This window comes from Mesoplodon bidens (assembly GCF_964165515.1).
Source record: "Mesoplodon bidens genome assembly, chromosome: 1".
NCBI lineage: Eukaryota > Metazoa > Chordata > Mammalia > Artiodactyla > Ziphiidae > Mesoplodon > Mesoplodon bidens.
The window spans coordinates 138,422,171-138,439,228 of record NC_138176.1 but is presented as its reverse complement, the minus strand read 5'-3'; positions in this window follow the sequence as shown (position 1 = coordinate 138,439,228).

Below are 17,058 nucleotides of genomic sequence, written 5' to 3'. Positions count from 1 at the left end.
AAAGTGCCTGCATCAACAAAATTGATTCAGAGCTTTGTGCAAACGTCTGACACAGGCACAGGCCATATTTTACATGACACATAAACATTTGCTTTGTACCCTGTCTCCTCAGCTCTGGTCCTCTTCTCGCCCACCCAGCTGCCACGTCACAACTTGGCCGATACAGCTAACCATAAGGTTTTTATTTATGTAAACAAATATCTGGTGAAGAAAGAAAATGGAAATAATCAAATTTTGGTGGTGTTTGGGGGGTGGAGGTGGCAGTGGGGGAAGAGTTGAGAAAAGATCAGCAATGCATTTCATTCTCCTCCGATAGTCACTAGGGTGTTTGGGGACCTTTTACATCCTTGCCAAAAGCAAAACAAAGGGGCAGGCTTGATAGAGGTGAAGAAAGTTTTTGTGCATACCCTTTGATTCAGCTTCTTAAAACCAAAGTGTCTCTTATAGATGTGGTTACAAGTTATTTTCTCCCTCTGAGAATCAGTTTTCTTTATCTGTGAAATGGGATTAATAACACATAGCTTCTAGGGTATGGTCCTATGTAAAGCACCAAGCATGCTGGCAGGCACAGAGGGAGTGCTTAGGACAAGGTAGTCACTCAACACACACACACACAAACCCCCAATGTCATATTTACGGCGTTGTTTATGTCACATTTAGAGAGTTGGTCATAAAGCCTGGGGCTACAGTCTTTCCATATACAGGTGACCCAACCTGCAATATCTCTAGACTCAACTCAGGAGCCACCGGGGCGTTTGAGTGACAGGATTGTTCAGAGAAACCCACTTCAAACCTAGACAAAGATGGCTCTCCTTGATGGCTGAAGCATCTGTTTCCCAGCCCCCAATAGGCCATTTAGATAACAGAGGCAAGTCTGAGATGAGAAATAGCTGATAGCAGCCCAGAAATAGAGCAGGTCTGAGGTGGAATAAAAGCCCTCTGTTGCCCATCAGTGTCAGTGGCACCTCCGTGTGAAAGGTGCTGGGAGCTTCCCATATAAGGCAGAAGATGGCTCTCCAGGAGACAAGGGCGGGGTCTGGAAAACTGCTGAACTGGAGCAGGTCTTTGCTCAGGTCATCAGTATGACATAGACCCTGGAAGAAACCTTCCGACTGTCGCATTACCCAAAGAAACTGAGGCTCACAGAGGTTGAATGAATTACCCAAGATCATTTCCTTAGATGGAGGCAAAACTAAGAAGGAGAACTCGGGTCTCCTGCCTCTCAACCTGTCAGTGCCTTCTCCTTGTTTCCTGGGGTCATCTGACCTTGTTGGAGCTTGAGAGTGATTACTCTGGGCAGAACCTAGAATGGAGGAGAGGGAAGGCCCTGTGAAGCAGGGTACTGCCAAAGGAGAAAGAGAAGGAAGCTTCTTTTTTAAAAAAGACAGGAGAGTGAGAAGAAGAGAAAGGAATGCATTTTTAAATATAAAATTGATATATGCTTACAAAAATGAGCATTGTATAAAATAAAAAGTAAAAATCTCATGCCACTTGTCAAGTACAGCCTCCCACATCCTGCTCCTCAGAGGTAAAAACTCAGTTTTTCTACACATTTATATGTATATTTTTTTGGTTGACCACAGATGAGATTATACAATAAATATCATTCAGCAATTTACTTTTTTTTTTTTTTTTTTTTTTTTTTTTTTGCGCTACACGTGCCTCTCACTGTTGTGGACTCTCCCGTTGCGGAGCACAGGCTCCGGATGTGCAGGCTCCACGGCCATGGCTCACGGGCCTAGCCGCTCTGCGGCATGTGGGACCTTCCTGGACTGGGGCTCGAACCCGTGTCCCCTGTACCGGCAGGCGGACTCTCAACCACTGCGCTACCAGGGAAGCCCCAATTTACTTTTTTGACTTAATAATATATTCTATTTATCTTTCTGTGTGGATGCTTCTAGATCTACCTCAGTGTTTTAAGTGGCCCTACTGTGTCATCACATGGGTGAAAAGTGATTTACTTAATGAGTTCTCTAATGACGGGCATTCAGATTGCTTCCAGCATTTTTCTCACTAATACAAACAAGCCAGCAATGAGCATCTTGTTCAAATACCCCTATCCACCTGTATGAGCATACCTCTCATAAATATTTTAAATTAGGTCAAAGAACATACACATTTTAAATTTTGATAGATTTGCCTAACTTTCAAAGACTGAATCAATTTGTATTTCCATCAAGAGTGTAGGCCAATTCCCCTTTTTCTACGCCCTCATCAGCACTGGATAGCATCCATCTTCCTGCTATTTTCCTTGTGCTGTTTCAGGCATATTCTTGACTCTGAGTAGAGTCGAGCATCCATTTATATTGTGAATAGCTCTTTGTAATTATTTTTGTGTAAGATGCTTGTTTTAATCTTTTCCCCCCACTTTTCTGTTTGGTTTTCAACCTTTTCTTGTTGGATTATAGAAGTTTTTTTTGTAAATTGAATAAATTAATCTTTGAGATAGGGGTGGCAGTTATATGTTCCTGTTTATTTTTTGTCTCTTGGCTTTCTGTGTTTGTTTTTCTGTTTAAAATGTTTGTGTGGTCAAATCTATTCTTTAGACCTTTTGGGTCTTATGTCTTGTTTGAAAGAGCTTCACGGTTTCAGAGGATAAAATTCTACCTTTATTCTAAAGCTTTTATGGATTTTCTACATATTGCAAATAACAGACCAAAATGGAATTTATTTTAGGTGTGATGCAGGGCCTCAGCCTCCTCTTTCTCCCTTTCTCTCTCTCTCTCTCTTTCTCTCTTTTTCCTCTCTTTCTTTTTTCCCCCAGATCACTAGCCTATTGTATCAACACTATTGATTAACTGACTGATTTTTCTTTGACCACTTATATAAAATGCCACTGTTTCCATAAATCAAATTACTCTTCATACTTGGGTTTTTCTCTGGGCTCTGTTTCATTCCACTGATTATTCTGTTCACCTGTGTACCAGCAGCATCCTGTTTCAAATACTGTAGATTTATGACCTCTTTAGTTTCTATGAAGGCTAATCTCTCCATAACTATTTAATAAAATGAAGGTTTTTTGTGGGTTTTTTTGTTTGTTTTTAAAGGACACTTGGTTATGCTCCAAAGAAAGGACCTAGTATTATATTTTACAAAACCCATTATAGTACATATCCTTCAGGTTTTAGGTCAGCAAAATCTTACAATATGTATATGCTTTTTCCTCCCAGGTCATTATATGTTCCAGACCGCTGGGCACACTGAGATTTGACCCTAGTTACTGTTTTAGTGACAACAAGGGGTATCTGTGGTGGGTCTTGAATGAGCCTCCCCTTGCAAGCCTTCTGTCCTGGGTGAGGTCACCACAGGGCTTTCAATCAAAGGAAGGCTCGTCCCCTCCGACACAGGAGGATGAGCTACTTGTACTAGCAAGGGAGGCTCAGAGTGACATGGGGGTGCTAGAGTGTCAAGTCCAACATAATGTCTCCCTTCCAGGTTTCAGTGTCTCATTCTTTTCCAATCAATTCCCTGACTTTTACATGAGAAACTTGGTAAGGCTGTGAATTCAACTGACATTGCAATTCTGCAACCCTCCCAATTACATTTTATTTGATTTTTAGCAATATAAGCCTGTGGCTATAATAAATAAAGGATTCTTTTAGGGCTGCCATGGAAACTTTCTGGCTCTCAGATCATGACTTGAACTGAGATTGAAAGAACGTTAGCTGTTTGTAGATGCTCCAGTGCCCTCAGGAGAATCCATCCAGCACCACAGTCCTTGCTTCCATTTGGATGTCATCACAGCCACCCAGTTTGATTAATTGTGAAGCCACCAAATGCCATGAATTATTAGGATCCATTTCTCCTTGGCAAGGAGCTGGTCATTGCACTCAAGCTCATAAAGAGAGAGAAAGATTAATTATGGGGAAGTGGCTCATGGGATTATGGAGGCTAAGAAGTTCCCTGATTGTCTGCAAGCTGGAGACCCAGGACAGCAGTGAGGCAGGGGAAAAAGGAACAGATTCCTCCTTCCTCCACCTTTTGTTATATTCAGGTCCTCAATGGGTTGGATGATGCCCACCCACATTGGGGAGGGCAGTCCACCTCACTAAATCCAACCATTCAAATGTTAATCTCATCCAGAAACACCTTCACAGACACATCCAGAAATACTGTTTAATCTGGGCACCCACTGCCCAGTCAAGATGACATATAAAATTTACCATCACACCCTTCAATCTGGTGCTTGATTTTCTCCACATATTGGCATTTGAAATCTACAACATCAGCATCTCTTGGTGCTCAGGTTTATGATTTGTTTGCAAGGAAGACTTCCGGAATTGATGACCTCTTTGTGGAAAAAGACAGAATAAAAGAATATAAATCTAAACAAGGAGACCAGAGCACGGGATGCAGGTGAGAGTCTGTTTCCTTGAGCACTACTAGCACGAAACCACCAGCTTGTAAATAAGATTTTGAGCTGAAGTCATAATGTCCCTGGAACGTCATGAGTGGGATGATGAACATGAAATGTTCCCCTCTGTTCCTATGATGAGAAATATGTCTCTTAGTTAAGATTCTATAGCAGAATTCAAGACATCAACTAAAGGATTATGCTTATCCTAAGGATAAATCAGTGCCTACCACTAATACAATGGATCTTAAAATATGTCCCCAGACCATCAGTGTCAGCATCACTTGGGAACTTATTAGAAATGCAAACTCTCAGATCCCACTCCAGACTTACTAAATCAGAGACCCCAGCAATGTGTGTTTTAACAAACCCCAGATGATTTGATGCATATTAATGTTTGAGACTCACAAGTTTACACAGATCTGAAATCAATCAAGTCCCTGCTTCTCCACTTAATAATCGGTGTGACTTTGGCAAGACTTTTAAGCCCAGCCGCAGTTTTCCCATGTGTCAGCTGGACCTTGACCGTAGCTACCTGATAGGATTGTTATGAAAGTTAAATAATAAAATAAGTGTACAGAGCTTAGAAAAGAGTCTGTCACAGAGCATTCAAAAACTGTGGGTTTTTTGGAGCCATCTCTTAGGGCTGTCATGAGGATTAAAAGGGACTATGTTATTAAAGTTTAGTATAGCAAACACCAGGCACATAATAAATAGTCTGTGCTCAGTAATGCTGGCCAGTAGTCGTATCAGTGGTGGTGGTAGTAGCAATTATACGTAACACCTGGATTGTATTTATCTTTACTAGGCATGTTTGTAAACCTTGTACATACTGCATTTTAATACTTAAAATGACCCAATTAAGCATAATTATCACCGCTTTTGAGATGAGGACATCACGGTACAGAAGCGTTAAGTTTCTCCATCAAGACTATATAGCTATTAAGTGATGGAACAAGGATCCACAACCAGGTTGTCTAGTCCAGAGTCTGTGTGCTTAAGCACTAATCTGGGAAGATATGGAAGAAATGCTAAGAGAGGGAGAGGGGAGAGGGGAAGAGAGAGGAGGGGAGGAGAGAGGAGAGAGAAGATACCATTTTATATTTATTCCATTTTCCAAAAATGGAATCCATCTTCTTGCACAATTTGCAGCCAAAGAAATGATGAATAATGTTGCCTCCAGCCTGAGGTGCTTCCAAGGAAGGGAAGAAAAATGTTTAGTAGGAGCCCCCAGGGGCAGCTCTGGGTTTACATCTTTTTCACTGGTAATGATCTGGGAAACAGAAAAACATTACCTGTCAGTGTCATTGGAGCTGGTGCTATAGGGAAGGGCCCCACAGGACACACGAAATGTTCTAATAGAGAGAATTCAGAAATCCTGGCCCACTTGGGCCAAGACAGCTATAGAAAAATAATCCAAATAGCACTCAGGAGAGGAGACAGGGGAGAGGCAGGGAAGGCACAGGTCTTTAGGCCAACTGTCCTGCTGTGACAGGAAAGCCCAACACTCCCCAAAGAGCCAAGGCCACAGTAGGGAGAAATTGGAGAGGTAGTGCCCCAAAAGTGGAGAAAGGGAACCCCTTTCCTCCTTCCTTTGCAGCCTGCAAGGGCACACCTGGAAGGTGGCCTTTTGTAGTTGCAGGGAGACTTCAAAAATAACTCCAGTTTCTAAAGATACTCAGGGAAGAGCAACCACAAAAGACTGAGGAAGAGAAGAAAGGAATTCTCAGATGTGAGAAATCTAATTAGGTTGGTAATGACTGGAGGACAGTGAGATTCATTCGCTAGTACATGAAAAAGAGAGTTTCAATTCAGTTGATCTGGTATTTATTACATGCCTACTATTTGCTAATTACTGTCTAGGTTCTGGTGAAGTAGAAACAAATGAAACCCAGCCCTGCCCTGAGAAGTTCATAGTTCAATCAATGCAGAAGGAAAATTGTAATTAGATAATACATGCAGTGTAAAAAAGGGCCATTAAAAGGATATCTCGAGAACACAAAGTAGGGATATATAACACAGTCCAGGCCCAGAAGGGAGCAGGTATCAGGGAAGACTTCCTGGAGGAGGTAGTGCTTGAGTTGAGTCTTAAAAGATAAGGAATATATCAAGTAGTATGCCTTTGGCTGCATGTAACAAAAAATCTAAACTCAACTGCCTCACAAGATGGGGGAACTTATTATACTACAAAATATAGAGTCTAGAGACTGTCAAGGACCCAGATTCTTTCCATGTCTCTCTTTTTCCCGCCTCAACATGTTAGCTGTGATCCCAAACCACCATCCCTCACAGTCATAAAATGGCTGCAGAAATTCCAGACATCACATCTGGACATACACATGTCAAGAAGAAGGTAAGGGTCCTTCACTTTCTGTCTTTCTTTGAAGGAAGTAAATCTTTCACAGAAGCCTGACCTACACACTTTCCCTCATATTTCATTGTCCAGAATGGCTATTCATCCCCACATCTAATCCAAAAAGGAAAAAAACACCATAATTAGGGGGAAAAGGGATTAAAAAAAACATAATTAACTTAGTCCATTAGGGATCCACCGCCCAAGAGAAGAGTAGTTACCCAAACAAAGGCAATAAAGGCCCAGACTGCAGAGGATGCTGTATAAACTGCATTTATAGGGCAGGTGTTTACAGCAACCCCGTTTTTTCTCTAACAGTTTTATTTTGGTATAATTGACATATTTAAATTTTCACATACTTAAAGTAAACAATTTGATATGATTTGACACATGTATGCACTTGTGAAAGATCACCACAATCAATATAATGAACATAACCAGTACCCCTAAAAGTTTTCTCCTGTCCTTTTGCAATCCCCCCTCAGGCCCCTTCCTACCCACTCTTTGCCCCTAGGCAACCACTAATTGACTTTCCATCCCTATAGATTAGATCATATTTTCTAGAATTTTAGAATTTTCTATAATTGTCAATAACCATGCATAGTGTACTCTTTCTTTTTCTGGCTGCTTTCAATCAGCAAAATTATTTTGAAATTCACCTATGATTTGTGTGTATCACATGTTCATTCCTTTTTATTGCTTAGTAGTATTCCATTGCATGGATAAACTGCAATTTGTTTACCCATTCATCTGTTAATGGACATTTGGGTTGTTTCCAGTTTGGGCTATTACAAGTAAAACTGCCATGAACCTTTGTGTAGAGGCTTTTATTTCTCTTGAATAAATTTCTAGGAAGATAACAACCAGATCATGTGGTAGGTATATGTTTAACTTTTTAAGAAACTGTCATACTGTTTTCCACAGCAGTTATACCATTTTATATTCCTGCCAATGGTGTTTGAGCATCCCAGTTGCTCCACACCTTCACCAACACTTGATAATCTTTCTAATGTTACACATTCTCATAGAGGTCAACAACTCTTTCTATAATAAATACTTTGTAACACCCCCTGTATTATCCAGAAATAAAATTTGTTATTATACCTACCCATAATGAGTAATTACAAAAATGTCAACACAATGCCCTAACTGTAAAGTGAAAGAGAAATTTAAAAAATTTTTTCTAATAAAATAATGTGTGTTTTAGTATGTAAATAGGTGGGCATAAACTAGAAGCCATAATTAAGTAGTCAAATGCTCACACATGCACGTGGAGTCACTGTGAGGGCTCCAATGACAAACGCAGATCAATGGAGGTGTGTCATTTGGAAACCCAAACCCCATAAGCGACACTGCCCTCAGTGATGTGATTTACGAAAATGGTGAACAACTTTACCTAAATTTCCAGACAAATCAAAGCGTATTCTTTGTTTTGTTACCTAGGAAATGCATTTGTGTAAAATTTAATATTTATTAAAACTATTGAAAAATTGCTTTGTACTCACTTATAAAGTTAGATCCTAGGCTCAGATGCAAAGAGATTTATTTAATTTTTTATGTACCTGAATGTCCAGTGGGTGTTAGAAAGCCATGTAGGCAAGATCTTTGATTATATTCTGCATTAAAAAAAAAAGTCTGGGCTTCCCTGGTGGCGCAGTGGTTGAGAGTCCGCTTGCCGATGCAGGGGATGCAGGTTCATGCCCCGGTCCGGGAGGATCTCACATGCCGCGGAGCTGCTGGGCCCGTGAGCCATGGCCACTGAGCCTGCGTGTCTGGAGCCTGTGCTCCACAACGGGAGAGGCCACAGCAGTGAGAGGCCCGTGTAGGGCAAAAAAAAAAAAAAAAAAAAAAAAAAAAATCTAAAAAGGACATTATTGGTACAACTTGGGAAATTTATAAATATGTACGGTAAATTATTAATGTAAAATAGAATTGTATCAGTGTTAGATTTCCTGAGTATATAATCTGCAGTTATGTAAGAGAATGTCCTTGTTATTAGAAAAGTTAAGCTGAAATATTTAGGGGTAAAATATTAGGATGTCTGTAATTAAATCTCACATGATTCAGCCAAGGAGAGAGAAAGAGATTTTCTTATGTATACACGGAGAAAATAATAAAGCAAAAGTGCCAAAATATTACCAGTTGGAGAATATAAATGAAAGGTACCCAGGTGTTCTTTGAAATATTCTTGCATCTTTTCTGTAGGTGTGAATACAGTCAGCCCTCGGTATCTGTGGGTTCCACATCTGCAGATTCAACCAACCATGGATCAAAAATATTTGGGAAAAAATTCCAGAAATTTCCAAAAAGCAAAACTTGAATTTGCCTTATACCGGTAACTGTAGCATTTACATTGTAATAGGTATTATAAGTGATCTAGAGATAAAGGATACAGGAGGATGTGGCTAGGTTATACGCAAATACTACATTTTATATAAGGGACTTGAGCATCCGTGGGTTTTGGTGTCCACAGGCGTCCTGGAACCAATGCTCCATGGATACTGAGAGACAAATGTATTTTCCAAAATAAAAAGCTGAAGAAGGGGGAAAGCTTTTTGTTGGCTGCAGAGTTTAAAGAAAGCAAAGTTTTGCAGTACGGGGGATAATTCTTTGCCATGTGAGGCAGCTGTATGCTTTGCAGAGCATCTAGCCCTTCCTGAGCTTCAATCTACTAAATGCTGATAACAATCCTAAAGGCTGTGGAGTCCACAAGTGCCCCCACCACATTTCTATTAAGAGAGAAAGAGACACCGCGAACCTGCTCTTGGTACCTCTCCATCACTGGCGGGGACGCCAGGTAATGATGGGCACTGGGTCAGAGGTCAGAAGAATTCGTAGCCTTTTAGAGCTAAACAGAAATGATCTCATTTGTCAAAGAAGAGTTCGTGGACCAGCAGTGCCAGCTTACCCTGGGTGGGGGGAGATTGAAATGCACAATCTCAGCTCCTCTCCCACTACCCCACCCCACCCCCAAACCGACGAATCAGAATCTGTGTTTGATATTACTGCACGTTCAAATTTCAGAAGCACTGCTTTGGACTGAGGATGTTAAGCCGTGGTCTCTGAACACGTCCCTGGCATGGCGTGGGCCTGGGGAGGGGGTCACCTTCGTTCCTGCTACAACCAAAGGCTCAGCTCCCTGGGCTTCCACTTAAGCTTTGGGTTGAGGAACAAGCTAGACAGCTAAAAACATTTGAAAGCCACCCCCCAGCTCTCATTTTACCAATGAAGAAACAGAGGCCCCTGGAAGTGATGGGGCTTGCCAGCACACACTGGATCCATGGATGAGAGTCAGGACTCAAACCCAGTGCCCCACCCCTGAGCACAGGGCTCTTCTCACAGTGCTCTCGGCTTGTTTTCCTCAAATAAGTCCAGTAAGAAGCTGGACTGGGTGACCGCGGCTGTCACTGAGCACCGGCAGACCACAGCCGAGCCCACTCCCTGCTAGAGGCTGGGCCGCAGACCCCTGCAGCATAACCCACCCCGCTGGCCTGACACACTGACCACCTTTATTTTCCACAGTGCCCACTTGCAGACGTCTGGGCCATCAGCAAATACTTGGCGTGTTGGCTCAGATCACTAAGGCTTTTGTTGGAGACCCTTCAATACCGCCACCAATCAGCCCCCCATCCCTGCCTAAGTCCGTGCAGGTCAAAAGAAACAGTTTTCTTTCTAATCTAAACTGAGTTAGCTCTGGGATCTGAGATTCATTTGTTGCATTTCTTAACAACAAAAGAGAAGGCTGTCACGGTGGATGATCCTCCCAATTGTTTTACCTCCCAAGGGCTGACTGAGACATTTTGCCTGCACAGGCCTTTACAAATTATCATCTGCCCCTTAGGCAAAGCCGTCTTTATTAACTCATGATCTGAGGCATTATTAATTTATTACTCTGCTTTGTGTAGTGACTTGTCTTAAAAAGGCCCGCAATTAATCACATCTCCCTGCTCCAAGAGTCTCAGTTTAACTTCCTTTTATGTTTTTACTCCTATGCACGAGTTTGAAACGGTGAAATGACCCTAAAGCATATATGAAATCTCAAATTGGGTTTTTTCGTGTTCAATAAGTGGAGCAAAATCAATTTAAAAGACATATTTTCCTCTCACTGGGAAAGATTATGACCAAGTTTTATTTATTCAGATACAGTCTTTCCTCCTCAGAATTGGAAGTATGCCCCCCGAGGAAGGCACACTAACCAGCCACTCAGACTAAGTCAGTAAATAGGCTGATCCAGTTTTCCTGTTCCAGCTGACTGATAAACACAAACTAAACAAAAGCATGAAAGCTAAAGGGCAAAGTGGGAACTGAGTGTTCTTTTGCTTTTATGTTTTCTGCTATTGTTTACTAACTGGAGGCAGAGAAACCAGTGAAAAGTCCACTCGTATGTCTGCCTTAAATGAGTTTTTAAATTGTATATTCTTCTAACTGGCTCTGGATAGATCAATGATCAATCTTGAGATTATCCAAATTAGCTCAAGTAAAAATTGTGCAGATTGACCAGCTGCTACTGCCTGGTAACTGGGTCCAAGAATCTCACTGTTGGGCCTCAACATGTGCATTTACTCTTTTTATGAGTCCTTTGTCTCAGATTCACACACGGGAGGCTGAAAGCCCAAGAGCACCAATGTTTGGGCTTCACCTCTCACTGAAATCCTGGTTGCCCCATGCGATGGGCTGAATTGTGTTCCCCTGAAATTCATATGCCGAAGCAACCCCCAGTACTTTAGAATGTGACTGTATTTGAAGATAGGGTCTTAAAAGAAGTAATTAAGTTAAACCGAGGTTGTTAGGGTGGACCCCAATCCAATATGACTGGCATCCATATTAAAAGAGGAAAATTGGACACAGACATGTACAGAGAAAGACCGTGTGAAGACACAGGGAGGAGATGGCCATCTATAAGGGAAGGAGAGAGGCCTCAGAAGAAACTAATCCTTCTGACACCTTGATCTTGGACTTCCAGCCTCCAGAACTGTGAGAACATAAATTTCTGTTGTTTAAACCACTCAGTCTGGGGTACTTCGTTACGGCAGCTGTAGGAAACTAATACACTCAACTTTCATTCAGGTCTTAAGTTTACTATTTAAGCTAAAAAAAAAATAATACAGTGGACTGTAAAAGTGACATATACTTGTAGTGAGTAGAAATCACCTGTGAAGAGAATTTGGAAATCTTGGCAAACTCATAGCCATCAGGTAGGCAGATTCTTGCCAGGGACTTGGTAACCGACCAGTTGGAAGTCATACTCTTAAAATGAGCTTCTCCTGTTACAGGAGAGGAAGGGACAGATTATGCATGAGCTGGAGAGGCTTCTCTGAGTTTCTTACCCAGGGGAGCTGACGTAGCCCTATGCACGTGCCTCCTGGTACAAGAAATGTGGTCTGAAGATTTGAATGAAAGTATATATGTATCTCAATCACTAGGTGAATTAAGATAATTAACATAAGCTACTTCAAAACTTTAGGGTCTTTATATGAAAAAGCTTGATGTGTCTTTACAATAAAAACTGATGTGGAGACTTCCCTGGTGGCTCAGTGGTTAAGAATCTACCTACCAATGCAGGGGACACAGGTTCAATCCCTGGACCGGGAAGATCCCACATGTCGTAGAGCAACTAAGCCTGTGCGCCACAACTACTGAGCCTGCACTCTAGAGCCTGCAAGCCACAACTACTGAGCCCACGTGCCACAATTACTGAAGCCCGCGTGCCTAGAGCCCATGCTCTGCAACAAGAGAAGCCACCGCAACGAGAAGCCTGTGCACCCAACAAAGAGTAGCCCCTGCTCGCTGCAACTAGAGAAAGCCCACGTGCAGCAACGAAGACCCAAAGCAGTAAAAAAAAAAAAAAAAAAGATGTGGCTCAGCAGGAATTCTCCTCGATTCAGGGATCCAGGATCCCTCCATTCTGTGATGCTGCCGTGTTAACACGGGGCTTTCAAGACAAATACTGTATGATATCCCTTATATGCGGAATCCAGAAAATACAACAAATTAGTGAATATAACATAAAAAAGCAGACTCAGATATAGAGAACAACATAGTGGTGACCAGTGGGGAGAGGGAAGGGGGGAGGGGCGGTGTAGAGGGAGAGGATTAAGAGGTACAAACTATTAGGTATAAAATAAGCTACAAGGATATATTGTACAACACGGGGGAAAGAGCTGATATTTTATCACTATAAATGGAGTATAACCTTTAAAAATTGTGAATCACTATACTATACACCTGTAACTTATATAATATGGTATAGCAACTATATTTCAGTAAAAAAAATAAATAAATTTTTAAAAACGAGCCTTTCAAGATCACCATGGCAGGGGGAGAGAAAGAGAGCATACAGCCCAGCTTTTAACTGCCTAAACCCAATGTGACAATATGCTTATGACCCATTTGTTTCAACTAACATCAAGGGTAGTTGGGAAATGTAGGGGAGCACTTAGAATGTTTGCTGAGCTATGAGGGTTTCTGTCACATTTTTTGAACTTTCATTATGTACTAGCTATAGCGCTAAGAACTTTATATATAGTGTCTTGCTTCATTCTTTTTTAATAAATGTGGAAACTGAGACTTAAGAGCTTAAGTTGCCCAAGGTCAAATAAAAGTAAGTGGTAGAACTCACATGGGAATTCAGATATGTCTATTTCCAGAAGTCCACAGCCCTAGGCTATACTGATGGGAAATTTTTTTACTAAATATCTCAAAGCCCTTATCTTTACGTTTATTTGTCTTCTGAATCACTCTGAAAACTGAGGGGGGAAATGAAAGGTTAAAATCCTGAAGTATGATGTCTGCACCATTCAAATTATCTGGGTGACTTGAAGATATGGAGACTTGGGTTTAAGACTGGTGATACTCTTATATCAAGTGCAGCATTTTATTTTTAATGTGAAAACATTTCACTGAGATAGTATTTCCTCATCTGCTTTGCTTTATTTTAAAAGGAAGATGTTCAGATGTTTCACACACTTTCGACAGATTGTTCCCAAAGTGTCAAAGAAACGAATAATGAAGTAAGATGATGGCACACAGCTTACAGGGTTGAAATTTCATGTACACCCCCCAGAAAAGGAGATGCTGCCCTCAAGATAACCTGTGACTCATAAACTAAGAACTGTGTAACGCTGAATAGTCAAAAAAGGCCTGAAAAAATACCAGAGCAGGGAAAGGTCACTGGCCCCAAACAAATCAGACTCACCGAACGTTGATCAGACCCATGTCTTCTTCATGGCTGAAGTGAATTCTCCTTGCCTATTTGAGTTGTGATGGAATATCATTTTTAAATCATTGGTCATCTTTAAAATATGGTCTTTGGTTTTGGCCCCAAACCCACTCACCCATTTGGTTTGAACACTCAATAACTTCAGTAACTCAGTGATTTTATTTTTTTTAAGTTATTAAGAGGCACATTTATATGGCTCAAAACAATACTCTGACCTGTGAGACTTGCCCTTAATTTGACCTCGTCTCCAAGAACCTTACTGGAGACAATAGGAAAACCTCAAATATTCAGACTAATTATATGGTGGGGGAGGATAGAAACCAGATGAAGTTAGTGGAAAGTCTGAGTTGTAAAAGATTTTAAGAAATACCGTCTTATTTTTTTCTAAGCTAGATTCAAAATCAACGTGTTGTTAATAAGAGGCCAATGGACAGATACTCCCAATATTAGTTCCTGCACTGGTGCCAGTCAGTGGCTTAGGGCCCTGTTTTCACTGGTTTGAAGCAAAAAGAGAAAAGCAAGATTTGTGCAGTGATTTGCTCATGGGTTTGAATTTATTCTGCTTTCAAATTCTGAGATTATTTAATTCTTAGTGTTTTTATTTTAATTTTATTTATTTTTTTATACAGCAGGTTCTTATTAGTTATCCACTTTATACACATCAGTGTATACATATCAATCCCAATCTCCCAATTCATCCCACCTCCACCCTCACCCCCCCCGCCACTTCCCCCACTTGGTGTCCATACGTTTGTTCTCTACATCTGTGTCTCAATTTCTGCCCTGCAAACCGGTTCATCTGTACCATTTTTCTCGGTTCCACACATATGTGTTAATATACGATATTTGTTTTTCTCTTTCTGACTTACTTTACTCTGTATGACAGTCTCTAGATTCATCCATGTCTCTACAAAAGACCCAATTTCGTTCCTTTTTATGGCTGAGTTATATTCCACTGTATATATGTACCACATCTTCTTCATCCATTTGTCTGTCGATGGGCATTTAGGTTGCTTCCATGACCTGGCTATTGTAAATAGTACTGCAATGAACACTGTGGTACATGACTATTTTTGAATTATGGTTTTCTCTGGGTATATGCCCGGTAGTGGGATTGCTGGGTCATATGATAATTCTATTTTTAGTTTTTTAAGGAACCTCCATACTGTTCTCCATAGTGACTCTATCAATTTACATTCCCACCAACAGTGCAAGAGGGTTCCCTTTTCTCCACACCCTCTCCAGCATTTGTTGTTTGTAGATTTTCTGATGATGCCCATTCTAACTGGTGTGAGGTGATATCTCATCATAGTTTTGTTTGGCATTTCTCTAATAATTAGTGATGTTGAGCAGCTTTTCATGTGCTTCCTGGCCATGTGTATGTCTTCTTTGGAGAAATGCCTATTTAGGTCTTCTGCCCATTTTTGGATTGGATTGTTTGTTTTTTTAATATTGAACTGCATGAGCTGTTTATATATTTTGGAGATTAATCCTTTGTCCATTTCATTTGCAAATATTCTCTCCCATTCTGAGGGTTGTCTTTTCATCTTGTTTGTAGTTTCCTTTGCTTTGTAAAAGCTTTTAAGTTTCATTAGGTCCCATTTGCTTATTTTTGTTTTCACTTCCATTACTCTAGGAGGGGGGTCAAAAAAGATCTTGCTGTGATTTATGTCAAAGAGTGTTCTTCCTATGTTTTCCTCTAAGTTTTATAGTGTCTGGTCTTACATTTAGGTCTCTAATCTATGTTGAGTTTATTTTTGTGTATGGTATTAAGAAGTGTTCTAATTTCATTCTTTTACATGTAGCTGTCCAGATTTCCCAGCACCATTAATTGAAGAGACTGTCTTTTCTCCATTGTATATCCTTGCCTCCTCTGTCATAGATTAGTTGACCATAGGTGCGTGGGTTTATCTCTGGGCTTTCGATCATGTTCCATTGATTTATATTTCTGTTTTTGTGCCAGTACCATATTGTCTTGATTACTGTAGCTTTGTAGTATAGTCTGAAGTCAGGAAGTCTTATTCCTCCAGCTCCGTTTTTTCCCTCAAGACAGCTTTGGCTATTTGGGGTCTTTTGTTCCTCCACACAAATTTTAAGATTTTTTGTTCCAGTTCTGTAAAAAATGCCATTGGTAATTTGATAGGGATTGCATTGAATCTGTAGATTGCTTTGGGTAGTATAGTCATTTTCACAATGTTGATTCTTCCAATCCAAGAACATGGTATATCTCTCCATCTGTTGGCATCATCTTTAATTTCTTTCATCAGTGTCTTCTAGTTTTCTGCATACAGGTCTTTTGTCTCCCTAGGTAGGTTTATTCCTAGGTATTTTATTCTTTTTGTTGCAGTGGTAAATGGGAGTGTTTCCTTAATTTCTCTTTCAGATTTTTCATCATTAGTGTATAGGAATGCAAGAGATTTCTATGTATTAATTTTGTATCCTGCAACTTTACCATATTCATTGATAAACTCTAGTAGTTTTCTGATGGCATCTTTAGGATTCTCTATGTATAGTATCATGTTATCTGTAAACAGTGACAGTTTTACATCTTCTTTTCCAATTTGTATTCCTTTTATTTCTTTTTCTTCTCCGATTGCTGTGGCTAGGACTTCCAAAACTATGTTAACTAATAGTGACGAGAGTGGACATCCTTGTCTGATTTCTGATATTAGAGGAAATGCTTTCAGTTTTTCACCATTGAGAATGATGTTTGCTGTGGGTTTGTCATATATGACCTTTATTATGTTGAGGTAGGTTCGCTCTATGCCCACTTTCTGGAGAGTTTTTATCATATATGGGTGTTGAATTTTGCCAAAAGTTTTTCTGCATCTATTGAGACGATCATATGGTTTTTATTCTTCACTTTGTTAATATGGTGTATCACATTGATTGATTCGGATTTATTGAAGAATCCTTGCATCCCTGGGATAAATCTCACTTGATCATGGTGTATGATCCTTTTAATGTGTTGTTGATTCTGTTTGCTAGTATTCTGTTGAGGATTTTTACATCTATATTTATCACTGATATTGGTCTGTAATTTTCTTTTTTTGTAGTATCTTTGTCTGGTTGTTGGTATCAGGGTGATGGTGGCCTCATAGAACGAGTTTGGCCGCTTTTCTTCCTCTGCAA